This window comes from Phacochoerus africanus, chromosome 8 (assembly GCF_016906955.1).
Source record: "Phacochoerus africanus isolate WHEZ1 chromosome 8, ROS_Pafr_v1, whole genome shotgun sequence".
Taxonomy (NCBI): Eukaryota; Metazoa; Chordata; class Mammalia; order Artiodactyla; family Suidae; genus Phacochoerus; species Phacochoerus africanus.
This window is the reverse complement of record NC_062551.1, coordinates 94,469,161-94,482,421: the sequence shown is the minus strand read 5'-3', so window position 1 is coordinate 94,482,421 and position 13,261 is coordinate 94,469,161. Positions and strand designations below refer to the sequence as shown.

The 13,261-nt window shown below is 44.3% G+C and overlaps 1 pseudogene; it reads left to right on the top strand.

Moving 5' to 3' along the window:
- Positions 1-2,125: 2,125 nt before the first annotated feature.
- Positions 2,126-2,706, top strand: LOC125133352 (COP9 signalosome complex subunit 8-like; annotated as a pseudogene).
- Positions 2,707-13,261: the final 10,555 nt, after the last annotated feature.

The window sequence follows — 13,261 nt, the reverse complement described above, 5'->3', positions numbered from 1 at the left end:
GTTTGTTTGTTTGCTTTTTAAGACTGCACCCGTGGTATATGGAGGTTCCCAGGCTAGGGGTCCAATCGGAGCTACAGCTGCTGGCCTACACCACAGCCACAGCAGCATCAGATCTGAGCCACGTCTGTGACCTATACGACAGCTCATGGCAACGCCAGATCCTTAACTCACGGAGCGAGGCCAGGGATCAAACCCTCAGAGTTCCCAGTTGGATTCATTTCCGCTGCACTGTGATGGGAACTCCACTGGTGCCAGTGTTATCAAACAAAGTTCCTGGGAGGTCAAACAAACTGAAACACCTGAGTTTAGAGCAGAGAAAGGTTTATTTCAAGGCCAAGTGAGAAGAATGGGTGGTTCATGCTCAAAAAACCTGAACTCCCCAATGGTTTAGGGGGAAAAGGTTTTATAGGCAAAATTTGGGGTGAGGGGCTAGAGGGTGTGTGTGACTTTCTTCTGGTTGGTTGGTGGTGAGGTAGCAGGGTGGTGCTCCAGGAATCTTGTGCTCAGCCTGAAGTTACCATCCTCCACCTGGATGGGGGGCTTAGTTCTGCAGAAGAGCTCAAAAATACTGTTATGTGTATTCCTTGAGGAAGAACCAGGACCCTGCCTCAAGGCTGCACTGTTGTTTCTTTTTTTGGGGGGGGAGAGAGGTCTCTTTTTTTTTTTAGGGCCACGCCCATGGCATATGGAAGTTCCCAGGCTAGGGGTCGAATCAGAGCTGCAGCTGCCAGCCTATACTACAGCCGCAGCAACACCAGATCCAACCCACGTCTGTGACCTACACCACAGCTCATGACAATGCCGGATCCTTAACCCACTGGGTGGGGCCAGGGGTCAAACTTGAGTCCTCTTGAATACTAGTAGGGTTCATTAGTGCTGAGCCACAACAGAAACTCCTGCACTGTTGTTTGTTGATTGCTCCTCCCATGTTTCTGCATTGTCTCCCTTCCCTGAGTGGCAACTGTTTGAACTTGCCCTTTGGAATTCATGGAAGGTCAAGAAGTCTGAATGAAGCCTCTTTCCTACAAACAAGAAGTGGGGGGGCACAGAAAGGCTTTGTACCCAGATATCTCACAGGGTCTTTCTCAGAAAGGATTTGCACCTGGGTGCCCCACAGGGTCCTGCTCAGTTTCTCCAGCATTTGTCTGACCCAGGAGCATGATTAGGGGTGGGAATGAAAGGATAGAAGGATACCATCTTCTTTGACATTCTGGGATTCTTTGCCCAAATTTTTCAAAGGAGTGGTCTATATTGGCTATCCCCCATCCACCATCCATCAATCCACACCAATCTGATTTCACCCTTCCCATTCCACTAAAACAGGTAACACACCAATGATCTCCATGCTATGGAAAGAAGTAGATGGACATGAGCCAAGTTTAGAAGATAAAATGAACACATCTTGGTGAGGATTAGCTACGGAGGTAAGAAAGAAAGACTCAAATGTGACTCCTAGACTTCTGGCTTTCTCACCACCGTTTTCTTTCTTTTCTTCTTTCTTTTTTTTTTTTTTTTGGTCTTTTTGCTATTTCTTGGGCTGCTCCCTCGGCATATGGAGGTTCCCAGGCTATGGGTCGAATGGGAGCTATAGCCACCGGTCTACGCCAGAGCCACAGCAACACGGGATCCGAGCTGCATCTGCAACCTACACCACAGCTCATGACAACGCCGGATTGTTAACCCACTGAGCAAGGGCAGGGACCGAACCCGCAACCTCATGGTTCCTAGTCAGATTCGTTAACCACTGCGCCACGATGGGAACTCCTTTTTTTTTTTGTCTTTTTCTAGGGCTGCTCCTGTGGCCTATGGAGGTTCCCAGGCTAGGTGTCCAATCAGAGCTGTAGCCGCCAACCTAAACCACAGCTCACGGCAACGCTGGATCCTTAACCCACTGAGCAAGGCCAGGGATCGAACCCGAAATCTCATGGTTCCTAGTCGAATTTGTTAACCACTGTGCCACGATGGGTACTCCTCACCACTGTTTTCTGAGAAAGATTTCATTTGGGTGAGAATTAGACTGGGAGGAAGGTATAAGTGTGGTTTTGGAAATGTTGAGTTAGAGGTTTCTTTACAGCAGTACTTGGAAGCTAGAAGGGGAGTTGTGGCTGCAGGACTGGTGGGGAAAATGACAGTGGAGGTGATGGCAGAAAGTGCCTTTAAATTTCAAAGTTGCTGGATCAGTGTGAAAACCAGGAGCTGGAGGCTCCAGGAGGAATTGCTACACCCCAGTGTATAGTTTGCTTCTAGCTTTTTTTGGCCCACACATGGAATTTCCTGGACCAGGGTCAAACCCATGCCATGGCAGTGACAATGCAGAATCTTTAACCTGGTGAGCCACAAGGGAACTCCGAGCTTCTGGATTTGTATATACTCCATAATGACATGAATAGTGCAAGGTGTCTTTGGAAAAGAATGCAACCTGCTATAAAATCTGCAAATTCTGAACCTGGGGGAATTTGGTCAGTTGGACAAAGAATCGGGTGGTGAGATTTCCCTGGGATCTACACCACCATCAACTCTCACCAGTGGTTTGAAATTGTCCAGCCAATGATGGAAGCACTACTTAGAGAGGCAACCTGGAGGCAAGCATATACCTCCATCATTGCAGACCATTTCACAGCCTTTGTTGGACTTCCCGTGAAAGAGGCCATGAAAGGTATGCTAGAGCAAGGATGTCAAGCTGACTCCACCACAAGGACGGGTTAAGAACCGGATTAGTATCCATGAGGATATGGGTTCAATCCCTGGCCTTGCTCAGTGGGTTAGGGATCTGGCATTGCCGCAAGCCGTGGTGTAGGTCACAGATGCAGCTCAGATCCGGCATTGCTGTGACTGTGGTGTAGGCCGGTGGCTGCAGCTCCAATTTGACCCCTGGCCTGAGAACCTCCATATGCTGCAGAAGCAGCCCTAAAAAGGAAAAAGAAAAAAAAAGGAGGGCAAAGGACTTGAATAGACATATCTCCAAAGAATGTATATGAATGATCAATAAGCACATAAAAAGATGTTCATTAGGGAAATGCAAATCAAAACTACAATGAGATAACACCTCACACTCATTAAGGTGGCCACTGTAAAAAATAGAATATAATAAATGTTAATGAGTATGTAGAGGAATTAGAACTCTATGCACTATTGCTAGGAATATAAAATGATATAGCAATTGAGGAAAACAGTATGGCAGATGCTCAAAAAGTTAAAAACAGAATTACCATATGATCCAGCAATTCCACTTCTGAGTATACCCTCAAAATAATTAAAAGCAGGATCTTGAAGAAATATTCATGCACTCATATTCATAGCAGCATTTTTCACAATGGCTAGAACATGGAAACAACCCAAGTGTTCACTGACTGATAAATGGATAAGCAAAATGTAGTATATACAAACAATGAAATGTTTTTCAGCCTTCAGAGGGAAGAAAATTCTGCAATATGCTACAGCAGCATGTGGGTATTATGCTATGTGAAAGAAGCCAGTCACAAAAAGACAAATACTGTAAGATTCCACTTATATGAGGTACTTAAGACTAGTCAAATAATAGAGATAAAAAGTAGAATAGTAATAGCCAAGGGCTGGGGGGAAGGAGGAAATGGGGAGTTACTGCTTAAAGGAGGTCGTTTTAGTTTTCCAAGACTTTTGAGGATGGATGGTGGTGATGGTTGCATAGCAATGTGAATGTACTTAATGTCACTTCATCACTCAACTGTACACGTAAAAATGGTTACAGTGGTAAATTGTGTTATGTGTACTTTGCCATAACAAAAAAGGAAAGAAAAAAACACTCTAGGAACCAAGTTGGGGGTCTACAAAGCCCAGTTCTGGGTAGACATCTTATAAAAGAAAAGCACTGGAATATATTTACCAGGATGTTTCTTGCTGCATGGTTCATGATGGCCAACCTGGGATTAAAGAGAATGTTCAGGAGTTCCCGTCATGGCGCAGTGGTTAACGAACCCGACTAGGAACCATGAGGTTGCGGGTTCGGTCCCTGCCCTTGCTCAGTGGGTTAACGATCCAGCGTTGCCGTGAGCTGTGGTGTAGGTTGCAGACGCGGCTCGGATCCTGTGTTGCTGTGGCTCTGGCGTAGGCCGGCGGCTACAGCTCCGATTGGACCCCTAGCCTGGGAACCTCCATATGCCGAGGGAGTGGCCCAAGAAATAGCAAAAAGACCAAAAAAAAAAAAAAGAGAGAATGTTCATCATTCAAGCCGTGACCATTCAAGCTGTGAAGTATGGTACATTTAAAGCAGCTATTAGGATAGCTCAGGAGAATGCAAATTCACATGGTAGGATTTTTAAAAAGGAAACTAAAGTATGGAGAATTTATGTAAGTCATCTGAGATCACATGGCTCATAAAGAGTTAGGGCCAGGATTCAAAAAGTCTGGGTTAAAGTCCATGAAGTCAGCCACCTATACTGTGTTACTTCTGAAGGGGAATGAAGAGAAAGTTGGTGGAGGCTGATAAATGAAAGGGAGAAAAAGAGAGAGCTAAATACCATGAATTATTAAAGGAGGAGTTCCCACCGTGGCACAATGGGATTGGCAGCATCTGGAGTGCTGGAACACAGGGGCAGGTTCAATCCTGGTCTGGTGTAGGTCGCAACTGTGACTCAGATCTGATCCCTGGGGGGAACTCCATATGCTGTGGGGCAGCCAAAAAAATAAATAAATAAAAATAAAGAATGTTAAAGGAGCATGGAAAAAAGCAGGTAAAAATTATCTGGCAGCAATGTGGTTACCAGAGGTCACTCTGGCTTTGTTGGGTTATAGAAATTGTTGAATCTTGGCAACAGATGCCACAGTGCTTTGGGTCTTCTTACCATCCCCTCCAAGCTGATCCTGTGTCTCTTCTCTGTTGGTGTGGCTCTGACTGTCCCCTGCTGCAGGCTACTGCTGTGCAGCTATTACCATTCCCAGAGATAGGAGGCAGTGGAGGTCTTTCTTCCCTCTGCCATGTAGTAGAGTGATGTGGTTAAAACACAGACCTGGGGACCCAGCAGTTGTGGGTTCAAATCTCAGCTCTGTTATTGACCACTTGGTGTTAGCCTAGTCCAGTTACAACCTCCCTAAGTGTCATTTTGCCCACCTGTGAAATGAACATATATCACTGATTATTGTCAGAATGAACTGAGATAATGCATCGCAAATGCTTGGCACAGCTCTTACTGATAAAGTTCGAAAACTTCCCTTGGTTCTGGTGGTTTTCCTTTTCCTTATATTTCAGGGTTGCTCTTTGCCACAATCTTTCTTTCCAGCATTTGCTATGGAATTCCCACAGAGAAAGAAGGTGGGCAATGAGCCAACTGTTTTGCTTATGTATCTTCTAAGACAATTTTGAAAAATTGTGTACTCCTGTGTATATGTTTAAGTTGCCATTTAGCATTTTTTTGTCTTTTTAGGGCTGCACCTGTGGCATATGGATGTTCCCAGGCTAGGGGTCAAATCTGAGCTGTAGCCGCTGGCCTACGCTACAACCAAGCAACACAGGATCCGAGCCGTGTCTGCAAACTACACCACAATTCACAGCAACGCCAGATCCTTAACCCACTGAATGAGGCCAGGGATCGAACCCACACCCTCATAGTTCCTAGTCGGATTCATTTCCGCTGCGTCACAACAGCAGCCCTGCTATTTACATTTTTTTTCACTCTAAGATTAAATATTGCAAAGGATAGGATTTTCAACATATTGCAATTATCAACATTTTAAACGTAAAGAACTATTATATAACTCTTTTGAATATACTGAGTAGACTCTCAACACTATGAAGTGGTACAGAATCAGAGTTTTGACCAATAAGGGCTTGACCAAGCTAAACCTATCCATTTTTTGGAAGTATAGCTGATTTACAATATTATGTTAATTTCTGCTGTACAGCAGAGTGATTTAGTTGCATATATTCTTTTCCAATATGGCTTTCATAGGATATTGTATATATTTCTCTGTGCTGTACAGTAGGACACCTTGTTGTTTATCCATTCTATATATAATAGTTTGCATCTGCTAACCTCACACTTCTACTCCATCCGTCCCCCATCTCACCTTTGCCCTGATGACAACCACAAGTCTGTTTTCTATGTCTGTGAGTCTGTTTCTGTTTCATAATAAGTTTATCTGTTTCGTAGACAAGTGACATCCAGGAGAAAGAAGAAATCAAGAGGGAGATAGGAGAATAGGGAGGAGTTCCCATTGTGGCGCAGAGGAAACGAATCCGACTGGGAATCGTGAGGTTGCAGGTTCGATCCCTGGCCTCACTCAGTGGGTTAAGAATCTGGCATTGCTGTGAGCGGTGGTGTAGGTCGCAGGTGTGGCTCAGATCTGGCATTGTTGTGGCTCTGGCGTAGGCAGGAGGCAACAGCTCTGTTTAGACCCCTAGCCTGGTAACCGCCACATGCTATGGGTGAGGCCCTAAAAAGACAAAAGACAAAAAAAAGAAAAAAAAGAAAAAAAGACTATGTTGCCTGTCTACAGAACAGAAACAGACTCACAGACATGGAGAACAGACTCGTGGTTGCCAAGAGGTGGGGGAGGGAGAGGGATGGACTGGGAGTTTGGGGTTAGTAGATGCAAACTATTGCATTCATTAAGAACGGATAAGGAATGAGGGTCTACTGTATAGCACAGGGAACTATATCCAATCTCTTGTGATAGAACATGATGGAAGATAACATGAGAAAAAGAATGTAGAAATAGGTATGACTGGGTCACTTCTCTGTACAGCCGAAATTGACATTGTAAATCAACTATACTTTAATAAAAAATTTTTAAAAATAAAAATAGATTGGAACAAAAAAAAAAAAAAAATGATCCGGCGTTGCTGTGAGCTGTGGTGTAGGTCGCAGACACGGCTCGGATCCCGCGTTGCTGTGGTTCTGGCGTAGGCCGGTGGCTACAGCTCCGATTCAACCCCTAGCCTGGGAACCTCCATATGCCAGGGGAGCGGCCCAAGAAATAGCAACAACAACAACAACAACAAAGACAAAAGACAAAAAAAAAATAGATTGGAAAAAATAGTCTATTTTGTGCTCTATATATGTGAAACAAAAAGGGAGAAAAAACATTTACATATCCATAGATTATCTTTGGAATGATAAACAGGAAACTGGTGAAAGTCAATGATTCTTGGGAGGAAAACTGGGGGATTGGAGAATAGAGACAGGTGAGAGGTTTACTTTCCATTGTATACTGTTAACAATGCTTGAGTTTTTTCCTATGTGACTGTATTGCCTATTAGAAATAATTTAGAAATAATTTAGGAGTTACTGTCATGGTGCAGTGGTTAACGAATCCGACTAGGAACCATGAGGTTGCGGGTTCGGTCCCTGCCCTTGCTCAGTGGGTTAATGATCTGGCGTTGCCGTGAACTGTGGTATAGGTCACAGACGCAGCTCGGATCCCGCGTTGCTGTGGCTCTGGTGTAGGCCGGTGGCTGGCTACAGCTCCGATTAGACCCCTAGCCTGGGAACGTCCATATGCCGAGGGAGCGGCCCAAGAAATGGCAAAAAGACAAAATAATAATAATAATAATAATAATTTAGGAGTTCCCGTCATGGCTCAGTGGTTAACGAACCCGACTAGGGTCCAAGAGGACATAGGTTTGATCCCTGACCTCACTCAGTGGGTTAATGATCCGGCGTTGCTATGAGCTGTGGTGTAGGTCACAGATGCAGCTCAGATCCCGAGTTGCTGTTGCTCTGGTGTAGGCCGGTGGCTATAGCTCCAATTCAAGCCCTAGCCTGGGAACCTCCATATGCCGCAGAATCAGTCCTAAAATGACAAAAAGACAAAATAATAGTAATAATTTAAAATTTTTTCAAGTGTACAGCAAAGTGATTCAGTTATACATATATACATTCTTTCTCAGATTCTTTTCCACTATATGTTTTTTGGTTTTTTTCTCTTTTGTCCTTTTTAGGGCCACACCTGTGGCATATGGAGGTTCCCAGGCTAGGGGTCTAATCGGAGCTGTAGCCACCAGCCTATGCCACAGCCACAGCAACGCCAGATTCAAGCCGTGTCTGCAACCTACACCGCAGCTCATGGCAATGCCAGATCCTTAATCCACTGAGCAAGGCCAGGGATCGAACCCTCAACCTCATGGTTCCTAGTCAGATTCATTTCCACTGCACCGCGACAGGAATGCCCACTATATGTCATTGCAAGATATTGAGGCGTTCCTTGGTGGAGGAGCAGATTAAGGATCTGGTGTTGTCACTGCTGTGGCTTGGGTCCCTGCTGTGGTACAGGTTTCATCCCTGGCCCAAGAACTTCTGCATGCCTTGGGTGTGGCCAAAAAACAAGCAAAAAAACCCGTAGATACAGAATATATTTCCCTGTGCTCTACAGTGAATCCTTGTGGTTTACCTATTTTGTATATGGCATTTTGTATATGTCTATCCCATACTCCTAATTTATCTCTCGCTCTCCTTTCGTAGGTGGTGGATGCAGCTTCGATGTGGTGTTGCTGTGGCTGTGGCATAGACCCTGGCTGCAGCTCAGATTCTACTCCTAGCCCGGGACCGTCCATATGTGGCAGGTGTGGCTGTAAATAGAAAAAAAAAAAAAAAGAAAGAAAAGAAAACAAAGTTACAGTTACCAAAGTGGAAAAGGGGGGAAAGGATAAATTAGGAGTATGAAATTAACAGATATACCACTCTATACAAAATAGATATAAGAGTTCCCACCGTACTTCAGTGGGTGAAGAATCCTACTGCAGCAAGTTGGGTTGTTGTGGAGGTGGGTTAAATCTCCAGCTTGGTACAGTGGGTTAGAGGACTGGGCATATCTGCAGCTGCAGCATAGGTCATAACTGTAGCTCTGATTCAATCCCTGTCCCTGGAACTTCCATGTGCCTCAGGTGTGGCCCTAAAAAAAAAAAAAAAAAAAAAAGTAAAACAATAAGGATTTACTGTTTAACACAGGGAATTACATTCAAAATCTTCTAATAACTTATCATGGAAAAGAATGTGAAAAAAATTTACGTATATAACTGAATCACTTTGCTGTACCCCTAAAACTAACACAGTATTCTAAACTAACAATATTTTTTGTCTTTTTTTTTAGGGCCATGCCCGTGGCTTATGGAGGTTTCCAGGCTAGGGGGTGAATCAGAGCTGTAGCCCCAGGCCTACACCACAGCAGTGCCTGATCCAAGCTGCGTCTGCCACCTACACCACAGCTCACAGCAATGCCGGATCCTGAACCCACTGAGCGAGGCCGGGAATCGAACCTGCATTGTCATGGATGCTAGTCAGATTCGTTTCCACTGAGCCATGACAGGAACTCCTAAACTAACAATATTTTAATAACATTTTTTAAATGGGCTTACAAGAAGAGAAAATTTGGACACAGACATGTCCAGAAGGAAAATACAGGGAGATGGTGGTCATCTCTAAGCCAAGGAAAGAGCCTCAGGAAAAACAAAAACAAAAACAACGCAAAACTTTACTAACACTTCGATCTCAGACATCTGGCCTCCAGAACTGTGAGAAAATAAATTTCTGTTGTTTAAGCCATTTAGTCAGTGGTATTTTGTTATTAATACAGACATCAATTAATCTTCCATTTAAAGGGGGGAGGGATAAGATGCAACATACATACATATTCCAAGCCCTAATAAAATAGAGTAAGACTGACACATTTCATTGATGTTCATTCATTAACTCATTTTCCTGATGAAGTCACCACATTTACACCTCTAGAAGGTACCATTCACATGATAGCAGGTGTGCCGTGCAGCTCTATATAGAGGTCAGTTCCTTGCAGTTGGTGAATTCCTGGGTTAAAGAATCTGGTCACCCTGGGTTATGGCCACTGAGAGATTTTTTTGTCTAGGATCCTTCAGAGCTGCTCCTTGGGAGGGGGATAGGAGAGAGTTCTTTCACAGAGAATGGTTCTAGTTCAGTGTTGCTCCTTGTACTGGTAAAATAGTTGGGACTGGAGAGGGCCTTAGCGCCCCTATTTTTGTTTTGTTTGTTCCTGTTTTCCTGGCAATACAATTTCCATAAGACTTAAGTTGACTGGTTGTCATTTAACTTCATGTTGGGGGAATTCTATTATTGTTGACTTTTTTTTTTAGGGTCGCATATGGAGGTTCCCAGGCTAGGAGTTGAATCAGAGCTGAAGCTGCCGGCCTATGCCACAGCCACAGCAACACTGAATCTTTTGACCCACTGAGCAAGGCCAGGGATTGGACCTGCATCCTCATGCATAGGAGTTGGTTTCGTTACCGCTGAGCTATGACGGGAACTCCTATTGTCAACTCTTTTGATTATCTATTGCTCTATAAGAAATGCTTCATAAACTTAGTGACTTAAAACAACGACCATACAAACGCGCCCTAAGGTATATGGAATGATTGGCCAATGGGGGCCTGCTGTATAGCATAGAGAACCCTACCCAGTATTCTGTGATAATCTATGCAGGAAAAGAATCTGAGAGAGAATGGATATGTGTATATGTATGACTGGGTCACTTTGTTGTACAGCAGAAATTATCATAGCCTTGTAAATTAACTATATTTCAATAAAACAACAAAAAAAATGAAATGGGGGAGTTCCTGTCGTGGCGCAGTGGTTAACGATTCCAACTAGGAACCATGGGGTTTCGGGTTCGATGCCTGCCCTTGCTCAGTGGGTTAACGATCCAGCGTTGCCATGAGCTGTGGTGTAGGTTGCTGACGAGGCTCGGATCCTGCGTTGCTGTGGCTCTGGCATAGGCTGGTGGCTACGGCTCCGATTCGACCCCTAGCCTAGGAACCTCCATATGCCATGGGAGCGGGCCCAGAGAAATAGCAAAAAGACAAAAAAAAAAAAAGAAAGAAAGAAATGGGGAGTTCCCGTCGTGGCTCAGTGGTTAACAAACCTGACTAGCATCCATGAGGACTTGGGTTTGATCCCTGTCCTTCCTCAGTGGGTTAAGGATCTGGCGTTGCCATGAGCTGTGGTGTAGGTCGAAGACGTGGCTCAGATCCCGAGTTGCTGTGGCTCTGGCGTAGGCTGATAGCTACAGCTCTGATTCGACAACCAGCCTGGGAATTTCTTTTTTTTTTTTTTTGTGATGTTGGGTTATTTATTTTGTGCATCTCTGGCAATAAATGAGATCTCAGTGGTGGTATGGATTTGATCTCTGCAACTGTGCATGGCAAGAGGCCTGGAAAATGACATCCAGATCCTGGTAAGGGGTGCAGAGGACAAAGAGAGCTGGACACCTGGGCTGGCAGAGACATCAAAGCTTAGGAAGGAAGGGGTAAGAGTGCAGCACAAGGGGACAAACCTCCATCTCTTTGCTCCCTCACTTTTCCTTCTTCTCCTGGGGATCCAGCCCCTGGGACCCTGATAGCTTGGGAATTTCTCTATGCCACCGGTGTAGCCCTAAAAGAAAAAAAAAGGACAAAAAAAAAAAAAGAAATGGTAGAAGTTACAACTGACCACAGAAATACAAAAGAGCATAAGAGACAACTCAAAAAAAAAAAAACAAAAAAACAAAAAAACAACTCACCAAAAAACAACCACCATAGCTATTGCTTATCTCACAATTCTGTGAGTTGACTGTGCTCAGCTGGGCAGCTCCTCTCTTCTTGGTCATATTAGCTGGGGCTTCAGCAATTATCCTAGGTTCCAGTGGGCTAGAACATCTGAAGATGGCGCCCTCACCTGACTGGCACTTGGTGCCAGCACTTGGCTGGGAGCTCAACACCTGGGGCTGTTGACCAGAGTTCCTCAGTTATCCTTCACATGGTCTCTCCACAAGGCTTGAGATTCTCACAGCATATGCCAGCTGGGTTCCAAGAGGAAGTGTTCCAAGTACTGGAAAGTAGATGCTATAGATTTCTCACAGCCCTGAATCAAAAGTTAAACAGCATCAGAGTTCCTGCTGTGGCACAGTAGGTTAAGGATCTGACTGCAGCTGCTTGGGTCACTGCAGGGGTGCGGATTCATCACCCAGTGGATTAAGGATCCAGTGTGTCTGCAGCTGTGGCAAAGGTCATAGCTGTGGCTCAGATTTGGTCTCTGGCTGCAGGTGCAGCCATAAAAAAACAACAACAAGTTAAACAGCATCAAGCCCCCCAAATTCTTTCAGTCAAAGCAAATTACAGAGCCAGCCCAGGTTCAAGGGGAAAGGAAATAGATTAACCTCTCAATGGGAACAGTGACAAGAATTTGTAGCCTTCTTTAATTGACCATAGCAACCGATGTTTTGTATATAAAACATATCTGAAAACCTTTGATCAACACTTCGCTGAGTGGACGCAGGATCTGGTGCCAGATTAATCTTGAGTTCTGCCGTTCACCAGCTAGGATCACTTAATCGCTCTATATCTAGGATTTATGCATAAATGTGTATGTGAAACACTTAGGGCAGTGCCCAACACAAAATACGTATTATATAAGTGCTTGTGATTGTTATTAAGGAGGAAACTCAATGATCTTTAAATGAAATAAACATAAGGTAATTAGGTTTATGGACTGGAAAATCTTTTTTTTTTAAATTTTATTTTTTGTCTTTTTGCCTTTTCTAGGGCCACTCCCATGGCATACGGAGGTTCCTAGGCTAGGGGTCGAATCGGAGCTGTAGTCACTGGACTATGCCAGAGCCACAGCAACGCGGGATCCGAGCCGTGTCTGCGATCTACACCACAGCTCATGGTAACGGCGGATCCTTAACTCATTGAGTGAGGCCAGGGATTCGAACCTCAACGAGCCTAGTCAGATTTGTTAACCACTGAGCCACGACAGGAACTCCTGGAAAACATTTTTGAAGGTAACAGACAAAATTCCAAGTTCATTCAGATGAGACAAAAATCTGTGGAGTTAGGAGTTCCCTCCATGGCTCAGTGGTTAACGAACCTGACTAGGATCCATGAGGATTTGGGTTCGATCCCCGGCCTTGCTCAGAGGGTTAAGAATCCAGCATTGCTGTGAGCTGTGGTGTAGGTCGAAAACATGGTTTGAATCCTGCGTGGCTGTGGCTGTGGCTGGTAGCTGTAGCTCTGATTCTACCCTTAGCCACAGGTGTGGCCCTAAAAAGCAAAAGCAAAACAAACAAACAAATCTGTGGAGTTAAAATAAATAAGTGGGTGAGGATCTGAGTAGGTCAGTCAGAACAATCTGAAGCTTCTTCAACCAATGGTCCTCAGTTTTTTACTTCCCTTAATATTTAAGTAATATATTATTTAAGCAAGTGATATAATATTTAATAATAACAATTTAATAATATTTAAGCAAGTGATATAAATGGGAGAATGTTATTAGGGCTCTTC